Below are 27653 nucleotides of genomic sequence, written 5' to 3' on the forward strand. Positions count from 1 at the left end.
AAAAACATCCACCTCGATGAAGTAGGCTTCCTTCTAGAGATGCAAATGTCCAACTATATAAATTGATAAAAATATCCATTATATAAGCAAACTGAAATTAAAACGGATGTGATCATCTCATTACATGTATAAATGACTTCTGACCAAACCTAACACCTTTTTATGATAAGAGTCTTGGAGAAATTTGGAATGCAAGGGACAAACTTGTATATAATAAAGACAGTTTACAGTATGCCCATAACTAACATCAACCTAAGCATAAAAAATACCTCAAAGAAATCAACCTGGGAACAAGATAAGTTTGTCCACTATCTTCATAGATATTCAGCAGAGTACTTAAAGTATTAGCTGAAACAATAACATAAGTGAATGAAAGGTTGAAGGGATACAAATTGTAAAGGAAGACATCACAGTAAATTCATTTGAGGATGATATCATAGGAGGAGTAAGTCAACCTAAAGTTTCCATTAGAGAAATCCTACAGCTGATAATCACTTTCAGGAAAATATCTTGATACAGAATTAACTAAAAAAAATAGTTTCCTGCACATATACAAATGACAAATGAACTGGGAAAGATATCAGGGAAATAACATTTCTGTCAGGAACCTCACATAATATAAAATGTGCTTGCTTAAGTCTAAACAAGCAAGTGAAAAACTTAAATGATAAGAAATTTAACATATGGTTAAAGAAATTGCAGCAGATATCAGGAAATAAAAAGATATCCTATGTCCATGGATTTATAGGATCAATATACTAAAAATGGCAATTCTATAAAAGCAATCTACATATTTAATGAAACCCCCATGAAAATCCTAACACAATTCTTCACAGATCTTGAAATGACAATTTTCAGTTTCATAAGGAAACACACACACATACATACACATACACACACATACACAAAGCAGTATAGCTAAAATAATCCTGGATAATACAGAACTGCTAGAGGTATCACCTTTCCTGGTTTTGACTTGTACTATGGTAGTGTAATAATAAAAATAGCATGACAATAGCACAAAAGTAGACACATCAGTAGATAGAATAAAATTGAAATTCTAAAAACATAAATCCACAAACCTATAAAGACCTGATTTTGATAAAGAAGCCAGAAACACACACTGGAAAAAGAAAACATCATAACAAATGATGCTGGTCAAACTGGATGTGAAAATCTTAGAATATATACATGATTATCATACATTAGAAAAATCAACTCCGAATAGATCAAAGAGCTCACCATAAAACAAGATAAAGTAAAATGGGCATTAATCTTGAAATCATTGGCATGGGAATACAATTTTTATATAAAACACCATTAGCACAGGCACTGAGATCATTCAATACTATACATCAAAGAGCAATGTCATTTGGACAAAGCAGTAGACTAAAGAATGATAAAATATGTTTAACATCCACACATCCAATAAAGAGCTAATATCAAAAATAGAAAAAAAACTCAAGAATCTAAATATCAAGAAAACTAATAACTCAACAAATTAAGAAACAGCTTTAAATAAAATATTGAAATGAGAAAACTCAAATGCCTGAGAACACCTAAAGAAGTGTTCAAGGCCCTTAGTCATCGGGAAATGCAAATCAAAACTACTTTCAAATTTTGTCTTACACTTGTCAGATCTCTTAGATTAATAAAGCAAGTGCAAGCTAATTCTGGCAAGGCTGTGGACTTAGAAACACACTCATTCATTTCTGGTTAGAGTGTACTCTTGTACAACCACTATCTATGTGGTGGTTCCTCTGGAAGATGGGAATTGAGCTACCTCATGATCCAACCATTCCTGGAGTTATATCCAAATGAGGCTGCATCCTATCAGAGAATTGTGCTTAACCATATTCTTTGGTACTCTATTCAAAAGAGACAGGAACTTGAAACAACCTAAATGCCCCACAAAAAAGGAATGAATAAAGACAATGTGGATTAAAAAATGAAATCATGAAGTTTGTAGGTAAGCATATGTACTAGAAAAATATAATACTGAGTGAAGTTACCCAGACAAAGAAAGACAAATATGATATGCATTTGTTAATATGCAGACATTAGCTATTAAGACAAAGATAGTAAAACCGGAATCCTTCCAACCGCAGAGGTTAGGTATAGTATAAGGAACTGGGCACTGGGCAAATAGATTTCCCTAGGAAAGGAAAATAGAATAAATAGCTATAGATAGATGTGGGGACAGGACTGGAATGAAAGGATAAAGTCGAGTGAGGTGATGTGGGATGTCCTTCTGTATATGTGTTGCTTTTATTGGTTAATGAATAATGCTATTTAGTTTTGTCCAATGGCTTAGCAGAGTAAAGTCAGGCAGGAAATCTAAACAGAGAGAGAGAGAGAGAGAGAGAGAGAGAGAGAGAGAGAGAGAGAGAGAGACAGAGACAGAGACAGAGACAGAGACAGAGACAGAGACAGATATAGAGAGAATAGGCAGAATCGAAGGAGATGCCATGTACTGCTGAGGGAGTGACAAATTGCACTGATAAGCCACAGCCTTGTTTCAATAAACAGATCAATAGAAATGGGTTAATTTAAGATGTAAAGGCTAGCTAGGAATATGCCTGAGCCATTGACCAAGCAGTGTTGTAATTAATATAGTTACTGTGTGATTATTTAGGTATCTGGGAAACGAAAATGCAGGCTCTGTCCATAGTGAGGGAACAAAGAAGAAGTTGAGATGGGGACACCTCATGGGGAGAGGCAGCTAAAACTATCATTTGGGGGATAGTATGAAAACCTAATAAAATTGAAGATTCCTAAAATATATACATTTATGAAGGAAATTTAAATAAAATTTCCAAATAATGGGGAAAGAGAGCATCGAGTGGCCAACTTTTCTCACCAAATGAAGCTTCTAGTGTTGGAAGCGGGTTACTCTAAGTAAGTTGTCTGCTAAGAAGGTCCCATAAGAATTTCAAAATCTCAGACTGTTGCCAAGAATACAGGCTACTCTCCACAAACCAATGGCAAGGCCACATTGCTGAAGACATTATCTACACAATTAATTGAATGTGGAGGAATCGGCATACATAGAATCTTGATCCCTATGTGCAGGAGTAGTTGGTACAGAAAGATACTCTCCACAAAACTAAAGGAGAAATGGAAAAAAACACAATTACAAATGATTTGATTTACTAATGTCCTACCAGAAAGAAATTCTAGGGCAATGGTGAGACAGATCTTGTAAAAACTACTAACCAATATCCTAGTTAACTTAAGGTTTCTCTACTACATGGAAAATATACCCAATACTGTATGGATGAGCAAGAACCTCAGACAAGATTGCTTGGGGACCTAAGCTAAAATAAAATACTACTTCTCTGAATAATAAAAATATAGCAATAATTTGACTCATAATGACATTTTACTATACTTATAGATCAGTGCCCGTTGTGGGATTTCCCTCTGTATGCCATGATTACCATTAATAAATAAAGAAACTGCTTTGGGCCTATAGCAGAGCTATAGGGAAACAGAGCTAGGTGGGGAAAACTAAGCTGAATGCTGAAAGAAAGGATGAAGAGTAAAGAGAAGCCATGCAGCCCCACCAGAGACAGACGCCAGAACTTTAGCCAGTAACCCACAGTCATGTGGCCATACACAGATTAAAATAAATGGGTTAAATTAATATGTAAGAGTTAGCCAATAAGAAGCTAGACATAATGGGACAAACAGTGATTTTATTAATACAGTTTCTGTGTGATTATTTTGGGGCTTAGTGGCCAAAACCAACAAGTGGTTCACTCCTCCTACAAGTGCCTTGCTTAGTCATACTCAGAGAAGCTTCCTTCTTTATCTGATAAGAACAAATACAGTGACCCACAACCAGGCATTGTGTAGAGAAAGGAGTTGTTGGAACTTTCAGCCCTAAAATGGAAACCTCCATCCAATCACACTCCTTATATCTTAGGGAATTCCTCTGAAGAAGAGGCATAAAAAGTATTAAGTCTAGATGTTATGGAGGCCACAAATAAAACAAAATTAAAGCAAATATGAATGCATGGAGTCTGAGACAACATCCACAGTGCCTGCACAGATCTGTGCCAGATAAGGTCCTAGAGATGAAAGGAGAAACGGACACAAGTCCCCATTTGTAACTCAGAAGCTGTCTACAATTAATAAACACTTAAATGAAAATTTAGTTTTCTTCAAGGGAGTTTCACTGGAGAAAAAAAGTGCTCTTAAGGGTAGGCAACATATCCAATAGTAGATGACCCAGCAGAAAATAAACTCCGTGGCATATTAGAAAGTTTTTTGTGTCATTATGGGATGCCATCATTTTTTAAAAATTTTATTACTATTTTAAAATTTTAATTTATTCATATAATTTTTCTTCTCTTTACATTATAGCTCTTTTTTTGTATAATTATGGCTTCCTGCTTATTGTTTTTATGGGATTACTGAGTATGCCAAAGATTGGGTCTTTGATTCTTGTGATTTCTCTTAGGTATTTTTCTTTCTGTTTGGTTGTTTTATCCTATTCTGATGTGATAGGTTTTATCTTATTTTTGTTTGTTATTTAAAAAGAAAATGAATTCACATAAGACTGAGGCTATAGTTCACTGGTAGAGTATTTCCCTACAGTATGACTCTGGGTTTAATCCTAGTAGCTCAGCAATAATAACTTAAATTTAATTAATTAGTCAATTAATTAAAATAAAAATTCCATGCCAATTAAAAATAGAAATTTGTTTCACTGACTTGAATTGCAATACTAGGAACAAACTACAAAGGGTATAAAAGTTTCCAAAGACTGGATTAGCAGTGTTTGATAAGGAGAGCAACAATGGAGAGTCCTTTCTATTGGTCATAGTGGCCCAGGAGGCTAATCCTTCTGCAGAGTGTCCACTACAACATGGCAGTAAGTCAAACCTGGCTCAAAAGAAATTTCTTAAACCTCTTCAAATTAGAGAAATTTATGTCCTAAGTTGTACTTTAGATAGTTGTCCAGTAAATTTTTGACAACTTTGCACTCATACAAAGTGAATAAACTTAATTTGTTCTACAAGAACACCAAGTCTCTTGTTTTAAGCTGCTATAAATACAGAGATCCTTGTTCGATATTAAAGTGAGGGAATGGGATAGTCGAGATGGGGGAAGGACAGATATGAGAGTAAGTAAAGAGATATTTTGATTGAGGTAGCTATTTTGGGGTTAACAAGAAACCTGTCTCTAGAAAAATTCCAAGGAATCCACAACGATGCCCTCAGCTAAGACCCTAAGCAATGGAGGGGAGTGTGTCTGAACAGGCCTTGCCCTGTAGTCAGACTGATGATTATCTTAAACGTCATCATAGAACCTTCATCCAACAACAGATGGAAACAGAGACAGAGACCCACTTTGGAGCACTGCACTGAGCTTCCAAGGTCCAGTTGAAGAGTGGAAGGAGGAGAGTATGAGCAAGGAAGTCAAGACCATGAGGAGTTCACCCACTGAGACAATGTGCCTGAGCTAAAGGGAGCTCACCAACTCCAACTGGACTGGGAGTGAATAGCAAGGGACCAAACTAGTCCCTCTGAATGTGGTAGACAGTTGGGGCAGACTGAGGGGCCAATGACAATAGAACTGGAACTCTGCTGCATGTACTGGCTTTTGGGGATCCTATTCTCTTTAGATGTATACCTTGCTCAACCTGGATGTACTGGGGAGGGCCTTGAACTTTCCACAGGGCAAGGTACCTTGTACTCACCTAAGATTGGAGGGGAGTGGGAAAGCGTGTGTGGAGGGAGTGGGAGGGGAGTGGGAGGAGGGGAGAAAGTGGGATTTATGTTGATATTTTTTAAGTAATAAAATAAAATAATAAAAAAATTAATTTTAGAAAAAATGAGCAGTATTTAAATTCTATCTCCAAAAGACTTGTATATAATTTGTCATTTTCATAATGTGTTTCTTTTTTGTTGTTATTGTTTCTACTAGGGCTGTCTTTCTCTTCCCTGGGCTTTCTTGCTTCTTCTATCAGTGATAATTAATGTTATTAATACTATTAATTATTAATACTATTCTAATCCTAGACATCTCTATATTGCTTTTAAGGGTTCTTTAGAAAACACTAACTCTGAAAATATACTTTTGCTAATTTATTGGGTTTTTATTTTCTTTTTCTAATGTAGATTAAAGGAAGGACTTTGTATATGTGAGACAAATGCTGTGCTAGTGAGATACAACCTAGCCTTTTACTTTATTTCTTAAACAGAAATGCCTTAAATTGTCTTCCTTTGAAGAGAGGGACAGTAATTGGCAATTTAGTATTTTTACAGTAACTCAAACTGAACATTAATTGCATTTCTCATGTATCTCAAAGCCTATCATTACTACTTACATACGCTCTCCTTTTTCTAAGGGATGAAGAGAAAGTGAAGATGAAAGACATGAATGTTTCATCTCAGAAAATAACACATGAATCCCAGAAATTAATAATACATTTAGTAATTAAATATAATGCTGTGCGAAATCAGGGCTAGCTCCTTCTGAGCTGAATTTAAGGTCATAGCCTACTGCTTTTATATCAGCTGGGACACTGATTCTACTTGTGCAGACATTTGGAGTATGTTTAGGAGAGACAGGAGTGATGTCTGAAAATACTTTTTGTCAAAGCATAGTTATCTGAATTTATTTACTTCAAAATGGATATGTCAAACAGGGAGTGAGTATAATTGCATTCCAGTATCTAAATATCCAAGGCTTAGTATTTTATTACTATTATTTATTACTGTTGTTCGCATCTTCAGAAATTTCTCTTTGAATTTCCCATTATATGTTCGATACTGATTATAATTTTCAATTCTATTGTTGGCATATGAAAGAGTTTCACAATAGCCTGGAATGGAGTATAACAAAGGTTTATTTATTTGGGGATAAATTCACAGGAAGTGTAGAAATCTGCAGTCCTCTGAGTACAGTAGAAATTGGAAATGAATCCAGCAGCCAAGAGGGCCATGTATTCTTGCCTGCATTATAGTACATGAGACTACACACAAACTGGACTGGTATCTTAAAAGCTATTGGCTGAAGGAGTTCCCACAGCACCTCCCCCTTTTGTTTAAATAAAAGAATTCTAAGCCTAATACAAACTTTGGTAGGCATTTGTTGTTCCATGTTAGGTGCCATTTTGTAAACAGAGACTGTTCATTTCCCAGCTGCCAGGACCTGAATAATCACACAGAAACTATATTAATTAGAAGACTCTTTAGCCTATTAGTTCAGGCATCTTTCTATCTAGCTTTTATATCTTAAATTAGTCTATTTCTATTAATTTGTGTATCACCATAATACTGTGGTCTACCAGCAAATTTCCAATACCATCCTTTTCATTTGGCAGCTACATGGCATCTGTCTGACTCTGCCTACTCTCTTACTATGTTTCATCCTACCTGGTTATATTATGCCGTGCCATAGGCCAAGGCAACTTCTTTAGTAAGCAATAGTAATAAGGCATATTCATAGCATCCAGAGGAGAGTACTACCTCATTCTATAGGGAGGAAATTCACAACAATTAATCCCAATACACTTATAGGAAGTCAGATGCAAGAACCTGCAGTGTTAAGTCCCATTGATCTTGTTGGTTGGGCTCAGGTTTCTAATACTAAGTGAATTATGTTTTCCAAGAGGACAGGACATATGGTGGGCTTTGAAGATGAGGAAAGCAGAAAGAAGAAATCAACCCTAGTCCTAGCTATTTCACCTCTGACTTTTACCTTTTATTTCATATGAGAGGCAATATAACATAAAATAATTATATGGTCAGAATAACAGGATATGGATGAGTCTCCCAGCCAGTTTTGAATTTCTCCATAGAAGAGCTGTGAAACAGTAGGGGGGGGGGAATTGAATTTTAATAGTTATGTAATATCTTTTTTTCTAGAGAATGCTATGTTATATTCACCTTTTATTAGAATAATGGGTGATAGGAAATTGCAAATAATTTGTACTTGTTTTGAGGCTATCTAGTGTCTGCTTCTGAAGCTAATTACTTGACTTTAAATTGGACATTGTTATCATATCATGCAATAGTTTATTATGGTCTGTATTTCCTTTTTTTTCTTTATTTTTTCTCATTCTTTCTTCCCTTTTGAAAGTTTTTTGAGACATGGTTTTTCTGTGGAACTCACTTTGTAGACCAGACCTGGCATCTAACTCCCCTGAGGAGACCTACCTTCTTCTGCCTCCAGAGTCTTGGGATTAAAGGCATGTGCTACCTCCTCTAGGCTCCTCTGATGTAGGTAGGTCTTCTATCTATCTGTTGTTTCATTGGTTAATTAATAAAGAAAACTACTTGACCTAATAGGTCAGAACATAGGTAGGCAGGGAACACAGAACAGAATTGTGGGAGGAAGAAAGCAGAGACAGGCAGATGCCATAGCTCTCCTCTCCAAAGTGGATGCAGGCTAGAATCTTCCCGGTAAGCCACCACCTCGTGGTGCTACACACATTAATATAAATGGATTAATCAAGATGTGAGAGTTAGCCAGTAAGAGGCTAGTGCTAATGGGCCAAGCAGTATTTCAATGAATACAGTTTCCATGTTAATATTTCCAGTGTAAAGCTAGTTTGTGGGAGCCAGTCGGGATGAAAAGCAGGCCTGCTCACCTCCTTCTACACTCTTCTTCCTTTTATGGAAGAAAATTCAATGTTCTTTTGTGTTCATTAAAACTTAGTTCCTAGTTTATATAAATATATTTATGTTCAACATACCAGTGAGCTGTGTATCCATGTGTTCCAGCTTCCACCTTCCATTAGATGTTTTACTTCAACACATGTAGAAATTTTTGCATGACTTTTCACCATGGTATGGAATTCACTGTTATCTACATTCTTTTCTACAAAATAGTGACCTGCATTTGCTATTTCCCAATAATAAAATTTAATTGTTTTATCATCCTACTTCAGATTCCCTAAAGGGGAACAATGATTTACAATGGTGAAAATATATATGGCAAAATAAAATAAATCAAATGTCCTTTCCTCTTAGGTCTTTGATGATAGTATCACCATGGAGACATAATCTGAATGATGCTTACATGGCTGACTTCTACTCCAGCCAAGCAATGTTCAGAGAAACTGACTCATAAATATTACAGATTTGTACAGTCAGGATTTTATTTTAATTTTGAGCTGAATTAATCTCTTTAATTAATTTAAGGATTACCTTGTACATTCATTGGAACATGAAAAGTGAATATGATATGACCTGATAATCATTGTTATTATGCCACTGCCAACACAGAGAAAAATTGAAATAAATTAATGGGTTCTTATTTGCTGCCCACCTGCTCTGAAATTCTTAAACTATAGTCTTATGCTTATCATTTAATCAGGTCGTAATGTCACAGGAATTTCAAATTACACCTTGGTTTCATGTATATGATAGTTAAAATGTTAAACTTGTTAAAATTTAAGACCACTGTTCTGAATTTAGCATGAATAGAAATCTATAAAAAGAAACTCACATTTTTTAATTTAGTATTTGGTCTTATTACTTATTAAGAATCTCCTGAAATAAATTTTATAGGTTAATCTTATGACCAGCAAGTCAATAAAATCCATGAAATTTTGGCAACCTGTAATAGAAGTTAATACCTGTCTACCTCTCTTGTTGTGCTTTTTCTGTTAAATAGAAACAAATTTCATAAACCTTAAATTGGATGGAGTTGAAGAATTAATAGTTATAGTTTTCCTTTTTTATGTTAAAAGATAAAGTAGATATAAATATTGTAACTGTAATTCTTGTTTGATACCTGTTTTGTTATATGTAATATTACTATGTTAAAGCTTTCCTTTTTACTTATTTATTTTCTTTTATTTTTTTGTTTTATTATTTATTTTTAATTAAAAATTTCTACCTACTACTCTCCTTTTTATTTAAACAGAAATGTGTTTAAATAGTGTTTAAATGATTAAATGTGTTTAAATGTGATGTGGGAGTCCCCTCTGTGTGCTGTGATTACCAATAATGAATAAGGAAACTGCTTTTAACCTTTAGCAAGAAAGAACTTAGTGAGGCAGTGAAAGCTCGGCAGAATACTGGGAGGAAGAAAGGCAGAGTCAGAGAGACGCCATGGAGCCGCCACAGACATGCTGAATTTTTGCTGGTAAGCCACTGCCACATGGTGATATACAGATTAATTGAAATGGGTTAAATCAATATAGAGTTAGTCAATAAGAAGCTAGAGCTAGTGGGCCAAGCAGTGTTTTAATTAATCCAGTTTCTGTGTGATTATTTCAGGTCTAGGCTAGCCGGGTGGCTGGAACAAACAAGTGTCCTCTTCCTAACTTTGGTATCCTGTTTCTTTGCTGAAATTGTTTAAGCTATGTGAGTTCCTTGGTGGAAATTTTTGGATCACTTGGGTATACTGTCATATCACCCACAAATTAAGATATTTTGGCTTCTTCCCTTCCAATTTGTATCCTCTTGATCTCCTTTAGTTTTATTGCTCTATCTAAGACTTTAAGTACTATAATGAATAGCTATGAAGAGAATGGACAACTCCTCATTATAGTTGAATGGCTTTGAGTTTCTCTCCATTGAATTTGATATTGTCTATAGGCGTGTTGTAAACTGCCTTTACTATGTTTAGAATGTTCCCCACATCACTAGTTTCTCTAAGACTATTCATGAAGGGGTGTTGAATTTCATCAAAGGCCTTTTCTGAGTCTAATGAGATGTTCATCTGTTTTTTGGGGGGATTGTTCCATTTGTTTACACATTGTAGATATCCCTGCATCTCTGTGAGGAAGCAGATCATGCCTGATCATAGTGGATGACTCTCTCTCTCTCTCTCTTTCTCTTTTTCTCTCTCTCTCATTATCTTTCCTCTCTTATTTATTTATTAATATTTGAAATATTCTTGGATTTGAAGCCTAGGGATGGAGTTGAAACGTTCTATTGTGGACAGATTTCTCCTTATCTTACTGCATGTAGCTCCTAAAATGTCTGTGTTTGCAAAGCAAAAAAAGACAAGAAATGGCTTTGTGGTTTCTCATTCTTCTGACATTGCAGAAACCAGCTGTTCTTTATGTGGATTTAACAATTCTGTCTGAATGTAATTTCTTCCTAGACTTCAATGCATATTTTAGGAGATTTATGCCTCTGATTGCTTAGTGAGGTCTTGCTTTCACTTGTGTATTTGTTTGCATCTCTTTCTCTCTTCAAAGGACTTATAACCCTAGCATGTGTCTGACAAGGTCTATTGAAATGGATCTCTTTTAATGGGATCACACATCAGCCCACATCTATTCTCCTTAGTATTTTAATTAACTCTGCAGCATAAAAAAATCACCTTTGCATCTTTTCATACTTTTTATGTTTTAGAGATTTTTCACTTTCAAAAAGAAATCATCATTTTGCACATACATATTTTATTGTTTGATCTCCATCCCTACACATTTTGTGTGAAGCAAATGCCAGAACACTATAGGCTTAGACCCATAAATTAAGCATTTAGTCTCAGAACATTTTCACAGAATTCTTTTTCCTGGGCTACAATACAAATGCAAAGTTTCTTACTCTTCACTTCATGGAATTCTTTTCACCCCAACTCAGTCTCCTACTGGATTATTCTCTTCTAGTAAATGTCACAGAGAAGTTTTAATAGGATTTGAAGGTCGTTTTTACTTAAGTTTGCCTTATAGTATGGTCTGATATTTACTTGCCTGTGTTGCAAGATATACCTAGTAACACAACCAGAGGAAAGAAGAGCTTATTTGGGCTCAAATTTCAGGATTAGAAATCAACATGATAAAGATTCATCTCTTCATTTTAGCTTGATTGTTTGTAAGACTCTGTCAAGTACAATTTGTTCTGCCTATGTGTTCCTGGGTATGGGAGCATACACTGTTCCTCCCATATATTCCAGGGTCTGGGACCATAGACTGGGCACAATTGACCTAACAAGGGCCATATTATACAGAAAATTGATTCTTCCTGTTAAACCAGCCAATGTTCAAAGTTCCTCAGTTAGGAGTAGGGCTCATGAAACACTTTCACCTCATGATAGAATGTTGATTGGCTTAACCTTGTGTAGGTCGTCCTAGGCAAGCTACAATAGCTATGAGTTCATGAGAGCAGCAGTCAAGTCATGTCTCATCATGAAGACAATGTTTTGATTTAGTCTTATTACAGTCATCCAGTTTCTTCTTTAATAATGGTGCCTCACCCTTGGGGGTATGGCAGTGATACAGGTGTCTCATGAATGACTGAAGATTCCATTGATACTTAGTCTTTACACTTTGATTAGTTGTGATTTCCTGTGTTAATAACCATCTTCTGCATAAAGAATCTTCCTTAAGGTCTGACAGCTTCAATAACATATGAATATAGAAATACAAATTCAGAAGGTAGTTTGATACCATCTACATTCAAGAAAATAATGATGGTAATTCTCACCCATGGGTGTATAAGCTTCCCCACCATAGTTCTTTTTCAGATTTACTGTATCATGTATATGTCTGTTCCTGTGTAGGAGCCTTAAATCTAATCTAGGAGCAGCTGGCTATCTCATAACATTCATGACACTACTGCACCCAAGAGTTTACATTGGTACTTCAGTCAGTATTGTTAATTTGAGAAGACTGTTGATGATTTTCCCGCTAGGCTACCTGGATCATACCTTCAAGTACTATGAAAATTAGCCAGTGTGATGATATTTTGTTTGTGCTTTAACAAATAAAGCACTATCCTGAAGATCAGAGCACAGAGATTGCCACAATAGTTATCCATGGAATCCAGGCAGTGCTAGCATACACCTTTAATCCCACCACTCAGGAGGCTGAGGCAGATGGATCTTCATGAGTTCAAGGCTACCCTGGGCTACATGAGATTGAATCAGTCTAAAAGAGAAACAAAGTCTCTGGGTGGTGGCTCACACCTTCAATCCCAGCACTAGAGAGTTTGAGACAGGAAGTGATATGACTGAGTGGAGAGAAGAATATAAAGTGGAAGGACACAGGAGCTCAGGATTCAGTCTGAGGTCTTGTAGAGACAGCATTCTGTCTGAGGACTTGTAGAGATAGCATACCCAATTAGGTCTGAGGTTTTCCTAAAGGTGAGAACTAGTGGCTGGCTGTTCTGCTTCTTTAATCTTTCATCTTTTGTCCACTAATATCTGACTCCAGGTTTTTATTATTAAGACCAATTAGAAATCATGCTACAAGCTGAAAGAAGGAAGCTTCCTCATTAGTATGACTTTGCTTCACCATATCCTATGAACAATCTGTGTGGTGTCTTCAGCAACAGGGTTATGCAATAAAGTTCTGGTGGGAAAGCAAGCATAATAATAATAGCATGTATTGTTTCAGGGGATCTCTATGACACCAATGACCAGTAAGTGAAGGGATAATATCCCACACCTGGCACCAGGCATTTCATTTGGCAACATATGGCTCCTGTGATGAGCATCATGCTCTGGTGTGAGTAACTTCAAAGAAACTTTTTATATGATTATAAATTTATATAATATACATGTATATTTCATTAGGTGAATACATAAATAAAATACATGAATATTTTATTTTTATATGACTGTATGTGTGTATGTTTGTGTCTTTTTCAAACATGTTTAATGCTATTTATCCTATACCTTGCCACGACTTTGATTTTTAACCACTGATCCATTACAGCAGCACTGACAACTAATTTTTTTGTTGGTGTTTTATGTTTTTCTTTTCCCTTTCATTAAAATTAGAAGCAATTCTTTGCCTGTTTCATCTCCATGCTTTTTCCACAGTTACAGGCTTTGTGCAAGGTTAGGAACCTGTCTTCCTTCTACAGATATGCCAGATCTCTACTGCCGAGGTGTCAATACTTGATGAAAGCACAAGACACACAGCAGCAATTTCCACCTGAGGACTGGCGTCTTTTGGTTGTTATTCAATTTGACTTTTAAACTCCTTATTCCGAAACAGTGGTTGGTGTTAACACTGGGAAGATTTCCTGCTCTGTTCTCTGATGTGTAATTCCATTGGTATTCTGGATTTTAGGAAACACTACATTAGCCAGCATTGGCCTTGTAGTTAAGATAATGAAATCCGGAAAGACTGAGGCTCATTCAGAGCCAAATTAGAGCACAAGACTCTAAGTGATGCCCAGGGTGATGGTTTTCTCATCCCACTGATTTGACCTCTTCCTAAATATTTATAGCATTTCTACTGGTGCCTACCTTCTTGAATCCTGTAGAGTGCTTATTTTGTGGCTTTGTTCTTGAGTTACAACCCAATGTAACCCATATAAACTCTGTACTCTTTCTTATCAAGTACAGTTTATTATAATTCCTTTAGATGCATCATCACAATGTGTTTCTTATGAGCGACTCCACATGCGGAATTCTTCCCCTGCCCCTTGCTTCATCACTCTGATACTGAGCACGTTCTTCGAATGGTCTGCCTCTCTGTCGTAGACGAGCTCTTGAGCCACTTGACTTCTTGATCCACTTGACTTGCTCCACTTGCCTCCAGGGCATTTGTCATTTGTTGAATTTTCAAGAGAAAAATCAAGAGATTTTAGAAAGTGCTAGACTGTGCTAATGAATTATGTATAAAGACAAGAGTTGCCAAATGAAATATAGAATGCCAAGCTGAATTTGCATTTCAGACAAATATACTTACAGCAAAATTATTTTTCATTTATCTGAAATTCAAATTTGTTTGGGTATCCTTTGTTTTTGTTTACTGAATGTCTTCTACAAAGAGCACAAAGGTTAATTATTAAGATTTTCTTTACCTTAATTGTGTGATTTCTGTTAGTTTTACTCCATTCTTTCCTAAAAATCATTATTTTCAATTCTGAGAGATTCGATTCTATCATATTTAATTCTCATAAGTTTTCTATATGCCATTTGTGTGATTACTATTTCACAAGCACACAAAGCTTGACTATTGAATTCTTAGTAAATTTCCACTGACAATCTGGTTAGGTCATTAGTTAACTCATTGCCATTTACTTCACTCTTGTATTTCTTAGGGCTATAACATACAAAAAAGTTAAATAAAGAAAGCTTTAATAGGAAGAGGATCCTACAGGACTGTACTCAGGTCCAAGACTCTCAGTGGTCAGCAGTCACAGCAGTTTTCAACATTCTGACCCCAGCTCTTTGGAGTTCCCGAAGACCAGAACTCAGGTTGGAAGAGCCCAACACTCCCATGGTGGTCCTATAGCTAGTACAGGGAAGGATAATCCCTATCCATCACCAGGTCATGGAACAGTGGAAGAACAGACTCACTCCATCAATTTATCCAAAGGGAGGAAAGACTAGATGAGGAAACACCCAAGATATGCAGACAACATGCAAATTTATCCAAAGTATAAATGAATCCAAATAGTATAGGCATTTTTAAAAAAATAAAAATTAAAATCATCTACAAAATGATGTTAAAAAACATTGTGGTTTAATGTCAAACTTCTACCTCCAGGTGTGAAATGAGTTGTAGGATCTATGAATCAGTTTTCAGTACATAAACATCCGAGAACAGAAAAACTTCAAGCAGCATGTATTTAAATTTTCTCCTCCATTAAAATGGTTAGGTCTGTGGTGTGCTGACTCAAAGTTTCTGAGCCTGACTGAAAAGCATTGTGGAAGAAAACTGTTCACTACAGGCTAGTCAGAAAGCAGAAAATGAGGGGCACAACCTAGAGTCCCCAAAGATATACCCACAACGATCTATTCCTGCTGATAAACACTGCCATCTTCAGTTTTTGGAACTTCCCAGGGTACCACCCCATCACCAATTAGAATGAAGGAAAATTTGGGATTTGAAGACACTCCTTGTCCATAGTCCAGCAAAACTCTGCTTCAGGTTTAGGTTCAGAAAGCTGAGGAACATGCTACTTTTCTAGAATTATTTTAATGGTTATATTTAGAATTAATTAATGGTCTAATTAAAATAGAAAAGAAAAGCACTTGATGTTTTTGCTAGATGTGTAATTTCATAAGTTAATATATTTTTAAGACTGAATTCTGAAAGTTAATGGATAGGTACATAATCTAAGAAAACCACCACCCAATTATGTATAGATATATAAATATTTAGGTAAGTATAGATGAGAATATTCATCCATAATTAAATACTTAGAGGAACATAAATAAAATGCTAGATTATTAGCACAAGTAAAGAATATAATTACTGACAAATATGCTGCTAAAGGCCTTCATTAAAATTATGATTGCTTATAATACATACTTTATTGAAAACAATTACGAAGCTGTTCTTAAATTGGGATACCATCCTGTTTCTTTAGAAAAATATATGTTGACGTACATCGAATTCTAGAATAACCACAAGAAGGAAAACCTTGATAGCTGATATTTCTGAGGGATAAGGTAATGGGTAGTTTTCACTTTCTTTTTTTGTATAATGCCTTTAACAACCAAGGCATTATACAAAATTATTATTAGGATGTTCATGTATAAATTTCCTCTAAGATGTAGGTGCGAACAAGTTCAGACAACTTTTTGTGGTGTGTGGTATGTTTCCACCTCCTCAGCAGAGGAGTATAGCATCTCATCTAACAAAACTGCCATATGTCTTTGGTACCAAACCATTCCCCATTCCCACCCATGGAACCCAGTGATCAGAGTTCTGTCCTTAATGTTTGCCTTTTTCTGGGTCACATATAAATGAAACCATAGAGTGTAATGTATTTTTTTAAGTTCCTGAAATACTGGCAAAGTACTTGTACTATTTTGCAACCCTATAAGATATAGAAGCAATAAAGTCTTTAGTGAAAGAAGTCTTTATTGCCTCTGGTTGGTAGCACAGATAGTATATATACAAAACACATTAACACTGTGATATCTATATGCTACAGTGTAATAACATGATTCAGTTACTGAAGACATCAGGGTGCTTTTGCATCATACTAATGATCACAATTATAGTGATTTACTTTCAGTTTATCAATCAGTTTCTATGGCAAAGATACTTAAAACATATTTCATGAAAGATAAGAAGTCTGGCAAGGAGTGTTAGTACTCAGTGACTGCACGACTCCGCAGCTGAGATTTCTGTTTCTGAGTTGTTTTCTTTGGCATTAAGCACTGCCAATGCTTGGAAATGCCCTTGGTTGGCTAGTTCTTTCAAATATCCCTAGGTTTTTATTGAAAAGTTTTTTATTGTATTTCTGCCATCAATTGTGGGTCTAGTTTTGATTCCAAATTATTATTTATCCTGTTAATCAGGCTTTACAAAAATGATTCAAAATTCTCAGTCTAAAACCATAATTCTGAATCTATGGGTTGTGACCCCTTTGGGGGTTACATATGAGATATCATGGATATCAGATATGTTATTACTATTCATAATAGTGGCAAAATTATAGTTATGAAGAAGCAAAAAATAATTTTGTGGTTGTGGATCATCACAACACAAGGAACTATATTAAAGTGTCACAGAATTAGAAAGGTTGATAATCACTGATTGAAAAGTTAATTTTGTGTACTAGACTGCTACATGGATATAACTTGCGGTGAGCCAGTCTACTAACCATGATACATACTGCTTTCAAAGGGGAAATAAATAAGTAATTGCGCAAGAATATTATGTTCCATTCTTACTATCTTTTTATTTGATAATTTTGCCTCTATTTAATGTTATCACTAAATTAACTGTTGATCTGTTTTCTTTACATTTCATGAACACAGAATCAGAGTAAACACAGAGCTTATTTCTCCTGTCAGATTCATGAGTTACTATACTGTGAACTAAATGTTTCTTTGAAATTAAGCATGGTCCTTTCAAGAAGGTCACACACTGGAAGGTCACACTTCCTATGGCACTCATCAGATTATCAATCCTAATTTATATATATATATATGTGTGTATATATATATATATATATATATATATATATACCACCTCATGTAACCGTAAGTTGCCCTCAAATCACTAGCTAAGCTCCTGTTGTATAAATTACTTTTACTGAGCTCAGTATTAATTTTATTTTTATCCGCAGAGCTCCCCTTCTATTGGATTGAACCTACATTGCTAACGTATTAAATAAAATCGCTTATAGATGTAGGTTTTTTATGCCTTTTAAAATGCTAATGTATGGCTTGTTAAATGTTAAAGTGGTAAATAGTTTCTAGGAGCTCATATGTACTAAATTTCATTTTGTAACCCTCAGCATTTGCAGAAAGAATTCATAAGATATTTGTCAAGTTGGAACCTTCATAAGCTTAGCACTCTCAATATATTATTTTACAAAAGAAATTAAGGTAATTAGATGATAATGTCAGTGTCATATTAAACTGCCATAGTTACAGAACAGCAAGCACCCTCTTGCTAAGAGATCATGAAGCATACTGTTATAAAATATAAGAACTGGGAGTTTTAGCTATTGCTACAAACTGGAAATAACTTTCTGGGTCATCCCAACTGTTCTATGTTCATCTCCACCAGACTGTTTACAACTCTTTTTACATTAAATATTTATTGTAGTAGGTGCAATATTTTTTTCCTGAGCCATTCTTGCTCTTACACTACTGATGTCATTTATGTCAGAACAGTGTAAACACAGAGTGAATGAAATTGGATCTGAGAATACTTTATAATATTGCATCTCATCATTACCATTGGAATCTCATCTTCAGATTTAGCTTTAGAGTCTGAAATATATAGAAAAACTCAAACACTTGTTCTTATTGCTGTGAGAGAAGTATCCCAACCGTGTATTTTTTTAAAATGATGCAGACATTTCTGATATATCTTCTGTATTACGACCTCTTAACCCTTAATAATTTGAGTCAGAATACCAATATTCTGAATTTGAAATGACTTTCACACAGAAGAAAGTAAAGATATAATAAAAATGTGTTAGACTTCTATTTACCTAAGAGGTAAGGTGTAGATAGACCTACCTAGTCATTCTTGGTAGAGGTGTCAGTTACTAGGTAGGTAAGACAGCACTGACCTGCAAACCCATGGCTTGCACTACTTGCCTTACACAATGGGAATTATTGACTCACAGTTATAGCAACCAAAAGTCTACGATTTGGCACCAAAAGGGTTGTTTTCTTCTGGCAACTGGGAGATAGAATCTGCCACTTACCCTAAGCAAGTTGTGCTGGTTTACTGGCAATCTTTGCTGTTCTCTGACATCAGGACCTGATTTCTACCTTTGTGTCCAACTCTTGATTCTCCCTGTGCATGTGTGCTTCTACATCTATGTTTCCCTTTCTTGGGAGAATGAGTCGTATTTTATATTGACTATTGTAGGGCCAACTCTAATAACCTCGCTTCAGCCTCCTTTTCCAGTGATCATTATTTGTGATTCTGGGGTTGAGGCTCCAATGTATTTCTGCAGAGGGCACAATTCAATCCACACCTACATGCATGCTACCTAATCTAAATTCTGTTTCTTAAACAGATTCACCTTTCACCGTGAATTCTTATTGTGTATCTTCAAAAAGATGCCCTGTCTCTCCACCCTAAATTTCCTCAAAGAAAGAGGGGTTGGAACCTCAGAAATCAACTCTAGCTGATAGTTTCATTGTGGGTTTTGTTACTATATACATCATTGGGACTCTATCATTAGAATTTTTACTATGTTAATTTAAGGTTCATGGAATATTGTGGAATGCACATAAGTGAAAAATAACTATCAGAGTTAAGTTAATTAACATGTGTATTGTTCCAGTTACCAGTCCTCCGTGTTTCTGAAACAGTTACCATCTAATGATACTTTTCTTGCTATAATCTTTGTTTTGTATGTTAAATATGAAGTTATTCTGTACTCCTGATACTTTGTATTCCCTGTCCTACAGCTCAATAGTTCCTTTCCCATTCTTTTTCCAAGTAAAAATGTAGATATCTATCTATGTACATTTGAGTTTCTGCAGATTTTATATCCCAGAAGATAATAGAATTTTTTTTTAGTTAACATAATGTCTAGGCTCATTTATGTGTGGCATGTGGCAGAAGCTTGTTTTTTTGTGTGCGTTGAATAATATTCTAGAGTGCCATAGTTTATTTTCATTCTCCTCTTTCAGTAGACAGGATGTTTGAGAATTTTGGGTACTACAAATGATCATTCAGTGGACATGAGTTTTTGAAGGCAATGATTCCATTTGTTTTGGTTTCTGATCAGAAGAGGGGTTACTACGTTATAAGTTTATGATGTGAAATTTCCCTGTATATGCTCTGATTACCATTAATGAATAAAGGAAATGTTTTGGGACTTTAACAAGATATAGGGGAACAGAACTAGGTGGGTAAAGCTAAACTGAATGCTGGGAGAAACAAGGGCGGAGTAAGAGAAAAGCCATGGAGCCAGCACCAAAGACAGATGCTGGGAACTTTAGTCGGTAAGCCCCTGCCACATGACAATACACAGATTAATAGAGATGGGTTAAATTAATGTATAAGAGTTAGCCAATAAAAAACTAGAGATAATGGGCCAAGCTTTGATTTAAATAATATAGTTTTTGTGTGATTATTTCGGGGCTGAGCAGCCAGAAACAAATAAGCAGCCTACTGCTACAAGTTTGGTTTCATATTAATTTCTTGAACACTTTATACTGTTTTTTGGAAGAGCTGTATCAACCCATATTGCTGCCAATATTCTTACCAACATCTGTTATCTATTAAAATTATCACTTAAGAAAAACAATAACATTAGCATAAAGTAAAAGTCTAATTGCCAGGGTAATGAGCAATCCAACATGAAAGTGCCTTTCAAATGTTATTTATATGAAATCTAATCAGATTGTCCTCCCCTTATTAATATGGTTGTTTTCTGACTAATTTTCTCAGTGTTTTTCAAAATGCTTTGTTTTCTTCCAAAGGTAACTTATTTGGCTTCTGCCACTTCTGTAAATTAGAGCAGGTGAGTTTCTGCTATCCAATAAACTTGCTTTCTAAATATTTCACTTCTTCCTAGGCACTATTCCTTATGTTTTTAATCTTGTGGTTAGATTTTCCACTTTTCTAGAGCCATCTCTCTTCTCCGAATTGCTTTTCCTCGTACCAGGGGGCCAAGGCAGAAAAATAGCACTTTCAATTTCAGTCTGGGCAAAAGAGAGAAACTTGGTCTTAAAATTTTTGTTTCATTCATTTTTATTTCACCCAAACTTGATTAAGAATCCACAGAAGACTGGCCCATACTTTTTGCTCAGTTTTTTCTCTTTAAATTAAAATTCTGGGTTTCCTTAATGACATACTCACATTCACAGCATGGAATGTGGTCTTACTCACACATACCCTCTCTTGAATGTCATCCAATCTTTCTTTATCTAAATAGCTCCCACTCTTCTCTCAAGTCTTATTATTAAATTTTAAGTCTAGAGTGCATAGGAAAGAAAAGATGATGTTTGTCTTCCTGGACCTGGCATCTCCCACTTAGCATAATGATTTCCAGTTCCAACCATTTCCTTCTCCTGAAAATAACAGTTCATTCTTCTTAACAATGGAATAGCCCTGAATTAAGCATACACTCATCATTTTGTTATTCTCTAATCTAATGGTAAATACCTAGACCAATTCCATAAATAATCTATTGTGAAAAAGTACTACAATTACCACGAGTATGCAGGAAGCCCTGCACTGTGCTAAATGGGTTTCCCATATGTAACTACCCAGACGAGGAGCAGCTGCCTCATATGGGTATTCTGTTTTTATAATCTAAGAAGCCTTCTTACTGTTTCCCATAGTGGCTGCACTAATTTATATTTGCCTCCTGTATGGTTATTTGGTTTCTTGTAGGCAGCTATTCCGATTAAAGTGAGATAAAATTTCAGTATAGCTTTCATTTGTTTCCCAGATGGTCACCATTTTGTCACAGATTTCTGTTCTATTTAAATTTTTTGTTTTAAGAATTGTTTGGGCAACTCTTCTCTGTGCACCTACTGATTAGGTGGTGTGGGTCTTTAATGTTTTGGATTCTTTCTATTGTGTGTATTATTCTAGAAATAGTGGGTAGCTAATAAAGATTTTCTTTAGCTTTGCAGCTATTCCTTCATTCTATTGCTCCTTTCATTGTAGAGAAGTTTTTATCTTAGACAATCCTAGTAATCAAATTTTCCTATCATTTCTGGGGACCTAGGTAATGTCGCCTGGATTATTTGAAGCCTTCCTCTGGGACTTCGAAACTTGAGATAAAATAACATGTCATCCAATCATTCACCAGGAGCAAAAGCTATATTCCAAGCTTTTGAAGACAATGTGTACTGATACTACTGAATAAGCATTCAGTGGATAGCAATGTAAAAATTAAATTAAAATAATTTAAAGAGAAGGAACTTATTATTTCACAAAGCAGAAATTCAAACTAGTATGGCTTTATGGAAAATTGATAATGATATTCAGTGTTTTTATAAGTCTACCATTAGTTCAATCTGTATTTGTAAGGCTAGCTTCATCTCTGGACTTGCAATAAAACAACTACACCAATTCAGAATATCTTAGAGAAGCAATGAGATTAGGAATCAGAAATCAATCATTTCCTTCAGTTTGCATAATTTCAAAGGCAAGAAGCTCTTCTTTTGATCCACCAGCCAATTTTTCATCACAGTACGACCCCAATAAAATCACTAAACTGCCACCAAGAAAACTGATACCAATATATTGCCTTTTGACTGACCTGTGGCTGAAAAGAAGACAGCATCTTACATTCATGCACATGGGACTACATACATGATTAAATCCAAGAATTGTTGAAATGAGAGAAAGATGACAAATGTGGGGTATGTTGATAAACTCTATATTAACCCTTCAACATGAAGGAAGATACACTGAACAAGTGCTCCAACCATAGAAGTGGGACAAGATAGAGAAGGGCCTAACAGTTTAGAAAGCCTGGATTCAGCTCATCCACCTGCCAAATGCACTGGTTTTCAAAAGCTAATAAATGCTTGGTTCTTAGTTTGCTTAAAATTGAGTTTCAATGTATTACCTACTCTATTAACCCTTTACCACAATGAGTGTGCATGACATGTTCTTTTTTTCGTGACTAAAAATTTCTCTTCTCTTTTAAAGAAATGTAACTTTATATCTGTAGGTAGTTATATTATAATGAAAGAACTCCAGAAATACATGTGTTTTCTAATCCTTAATATACGACAATTTATGAGCGGTTTTCTATTTCTACTCTCCAACTAACATGTGAATTTATTAGCATTTATAAATATGATAATTATATCAATTTTGATATTCTTTTTGGGGTGTTTGTGAATTTATAAAAATCTGTTAGTAATTCATTTCAAAATTACCATCTTTGACTAAGAGGAAAGTTTTGTTCCAGTAATTATACCTGTCATTTAATTTGCTTTCATTCTTCACTTGCCATATAAAACGCACATTGCATAAATTCTTTAGCCAGAATATATACCTACTTTTTCCTCCGAGAAATTAATTTGAACATTAAATTGTAAGTATTCAGCTGTCTCCCTGTGGTTTCCCTTCTTACTGTGAGTCTTTAGTGATTTCTTTGAGGTTTGAGTGAAATCAGTTTTGCAACTTTTTGTTAATGCATATAAGCATTTTCTTGTATTCATAAATCAATCTATACTATAGAATGTATTATAAGGCAGAGAAATTCAGGAGAAAATCATTTGTACCTGCATCAGTGCTTTGGTGATCACTTGCTTGATTGATTTGACTTCTGAGTGCATACACTGTTTACAGAGGAGATCACAGCAAACACAAACTGACCTCTAGGTCTCTGCTGCACTCCCCCTCGGTCCTCAAGGAATGCTCCACATGTTTATTCTGAACACTGTCAAAAGACACATAGCAGATTATTTAAGTTGCAAGGCGCCTGCTTAGAGTATTAAATTGGAGATTTCAACTAAAATGTTGTCACATTTAAACCAAAGCAGAGGTCCAAGGTGAGCTAATGATATTTAATGGTTTTAAGAATTGAACATTAGAGGAATTCAAGTTGATTGATTTGGAGTATTAAACATTTCCTAGAAAAGTTTAAAGGTTGAAACAGTGCTTAGTAGCTGAGTGAACATCTCTTTCCAGTAAATATCCCATTACTTATTAGGGGTAAAATTAAAAAAATAATAAACTAGCAGTCAGGGCACGAACTTTTCAGTAATTGAACTAAAGACACACCAGGCCATGGAATTAGCAGTTTCTGCACCAGCATTGCATGCCCCACTCAGTTAAATATGACTTCTCTCTAGATACATAAAAGAGATTGTACTAATATAGTTTGTTCATGTATTTTCTAAATATTTAATGACCTTGACCAACCAGACACAACCATATCACAAACAAAAACCATCAGACTCTATCACTTGTCATTATAGGAAGTGTAATCGGGACTGAATATAATGGATGAATGAAGCTCCATCTACCATCATGAAGAAAGTACTTGGTGCTGGTTCTGCAGTTCAGGAAGATTAATAAAATTGTAAATCTCTTGGCATTTATCTCTGAAGCTTCATCAGACAGGCTGTATCAGAATATACAGGTGAAGGAAGTTAAAGTTGAAAATAAATGCCTTATATAACCTAAGGCTTCAGAGACCCAAAAGAGAATATTTTCTAGGAAATTGAAAATGATGCATTAAAAACCAAAACAGACCAGGATTGATTTTTGTAGTAGCAAACCCAAAAACTATGAGATTACTATTTCGTGTTCAGTAATGTGTGAGCAAAGAGAAGCCTGAAGATTGGAAAAAAAATAGGCCAACAGAAATTCTTCACTGGGATAAGGGAGAATGGAATACCTCTTTATACAGAGAACGCTTTGTCAGCTAAACATTTCAGGGTCACCACTAAAATGGCACATGAGGAGTGGTAGTTGCCTGGGAATATAGAGTGATAATAAGAGGGATAAAGTTAAGAGACAAGAGGACTGAATGGCAAATTCTTCAAGTACAAAGGAGGAGTAACAGGCCTGTCTTGTTATTTCAGAGAAAAGCTTTAATGAAAGGCTAGAACTCACTGGGAGAGTTGGCACTCCCTTTCATTGTACCTGTAATCACCTCTTGAATGATTTGAAGGCAACAAAATCTATAGTTTGAATGTTATAACAAGAGGATTTTTTTTTTAAAAAAATGGTTCTAACCTCCACAAAGGTTAAAGGTCAGCACATAACCATCATTGTATTCCTTACAAAGAGGGATTTTCAATTCCTGCGGTGAGGATCTGAGTGAGAATCTTCCATTAGTAGAAGCTGAATGCACGACATTCCCCAAGGTTGATCTGCAGAAAACTGCGTTGCCCAACTGCCCAGTGATCATGTTTTTTTTTTTTTTTCAGCTAAAAAGGGACAAAATTAAAAGCTTATAAGTTGAAAGCTTAAAAATTAAAAACTTGAAATTAAGAAGGATCTAGAATCAATTTCTTTTGGTTTGAGCTGCAGTTTTTCAGAAAATTCCAAACAATAGTGACAGCCACCTTTTGCCTTCTTCAACAGTAAACAGGTTGGTTTAGACTATAGTCATTACATCTGCTCACATAAAGAGAAAATATGTGCATGTAAACACAAATGGACTAGAGCTACACAATTATTTTTCTTTTGAAAATGAACCAGGTTGGCAGGCTCACTAATAAACAGGGCTGAATGCTATCTTAGTCATATGTTTGAGGTTTGGAAAACTGGATCTTGTAATAATTGCATATTGCATCTACATACTTCAAAGGAGGTTGTAATAGCTATTATCATCAGAATGAATAGGAAAACAATTAGCCATGATTAGCCTTTTTTATGCGAAGAGTTACCTCCTTATTTTGGTATTCAGTTTGCAATCATTTTGAAATTAACAAGGAGTTTGAATAATTTTATTTATTTATTTTTGCATTTCAATAGCACAAAACAAATGAGTTTCTTAACCTTAAGCATTTCTCTGAAAAGGTAGAAAATGTGGCAGGATTTATTAGTGTACAAAGCTTGTTTTCCCCTAACTACAGAGCAAAGGACCAAAAAGAAAAATTTTTTCTGATGCGACTTGAGTTTGAAACAGAGCCATCTTGAAATAACTACTATTAAATCCATTATTGTACTTTATATTCTACCTAGAATGACTAATTTCAATATCGCAGGTCACTGTCAAAGGTAAATTGTTCCCAATAAAAAAACAATATGATTTGGCAAACATGCATTTGACGAGGCAGCTATGATTTTCAAATATCCATCCGTTTGAAATTCAGAAAAACATTTTTAGTGCTTGCCATCGACTCTCCCTTTAGCATGCAGTCCATTAGATCACAGGTTCTCACACGTTATGGCTTAGAAAAACGATGCTTTAATACTAACTCTTTGTAAATCCAAGACATAAACTCTTTGGGTTACTGAATTGTAGTCTTATGTCCTTGCATTGCAGGAATGTGTTGGGGTTCTGTGAGGACCCAATAGGAGTGAAATCCAGTGGGCTTCAGTGGCACAGTCTTAGCCTTCAGATTGTGGAAGCCGACACATCCAGTTTTCAGGGAGTTTCAGCTCCTTGGAGAGGTTGCCTTCTGCACTGTTCTTACCTATAAGGCTTGGTGAGTGCCAAGGAGCTGCAAACAGAGTAACCATCAAGCAGAGGGGATTGCAGCTTTGAGTTCTTTGGAATGGTTGCAAATTACAGGGAGTTTCTTGGTAGGTCTATGTTGTATTAGAAAAATGGTACCAACTCTTATTTCCCAAAGAAGAGAGAGAACTGTAACATAGGAGTTGAATTTAAAAACTTAATGTAGGGTAGAGAAAAGTCAGCTGAGACTTGCATTACACGTTGCTAAGTGCAGTAAACGGTGTGTGAATAAAACATTTACCTCTACGGCATTCAGTCTGTTGGGTCGTCACCATTCGCATAGTTGCCCATTTGCCTGCTCATAATTATTCCATATTGAAGAGTTTCAGGAGAAGATTTCTTACAATGTGTTTTACCATAAATATTCAAAGACTGAATGTCACTGTCATTATTTTCTGGAAGTCGGAGTCTTCTCCATAATGTATTCTCGCAACCTTTTTGACTTAATGATAGAATGAAAAATGATCTAGTTTTCAAAGCTAGGGCAAGGCATTCCTCCATTACAGTTCAATAGCAGCAAAAATCCCTCATTTTAGAATTGTAGGATAAATATATAGGTTTATTTATGTCTGCCTTATTTTACCATTTATATGACAATTGAAATCTGTACCTTTTGATGTATTTGACTTCAGTATGATTTTTTTCCCAAATCGTTTACAAATAATTCCCCTACAGAGAAGGCCATGCTATGATCAGAATCTAAATTATTCCTCCTAATTTTATGATTTAAAAGCTAGGTCCCAAACTGCTGCTGCTCTTTCAAAGGCTATGGATCCATGCTAGCAGAACTAGGCCATGAGGGAATGGAAAATTGAAGTCTATGCCAAGTTCTGGTTCTACCCTGTTTTATTATGCTTACTAGTCTACAGCTATGCAAATGTCTCCATCACCTTCTCACAGCCCCACACGGGCCAATCCCATGGCAGCGCCTTCTCTCGGGTTGAAATATACCTGAAACTAGAGTCGAGAACACTTTTCTTTTTCAGTTGTATCTGGCAAGGATTTCATCCCAGTAATAGAAAATTCAGGCCTGTTTTAATTCTTTAAGACAAATGACTGCCCCCATTTAATGTGTAGCTACAGTTTTAAAATAGCAACTCGAGGCATCATTTTATAAACCATGAAAATCATAAATTATATGCATAAATTAAATGACATTAGTAGATTACTAGAATTTTCTAA

This window comes from Arvicola amphibius, chromosome 7 (assembly GCF_903992535.2).
Source record: "Arvicola amphibius chromosome 7, mArvAmp1.2, whole genome shotgun sequence".
NCBI classification, from domain to species: Eukaryota; Metazoa; Chordata; class Mammalia; order Rodentia; family Cricetidae; genus Arvicola; species Arvicola amphibius.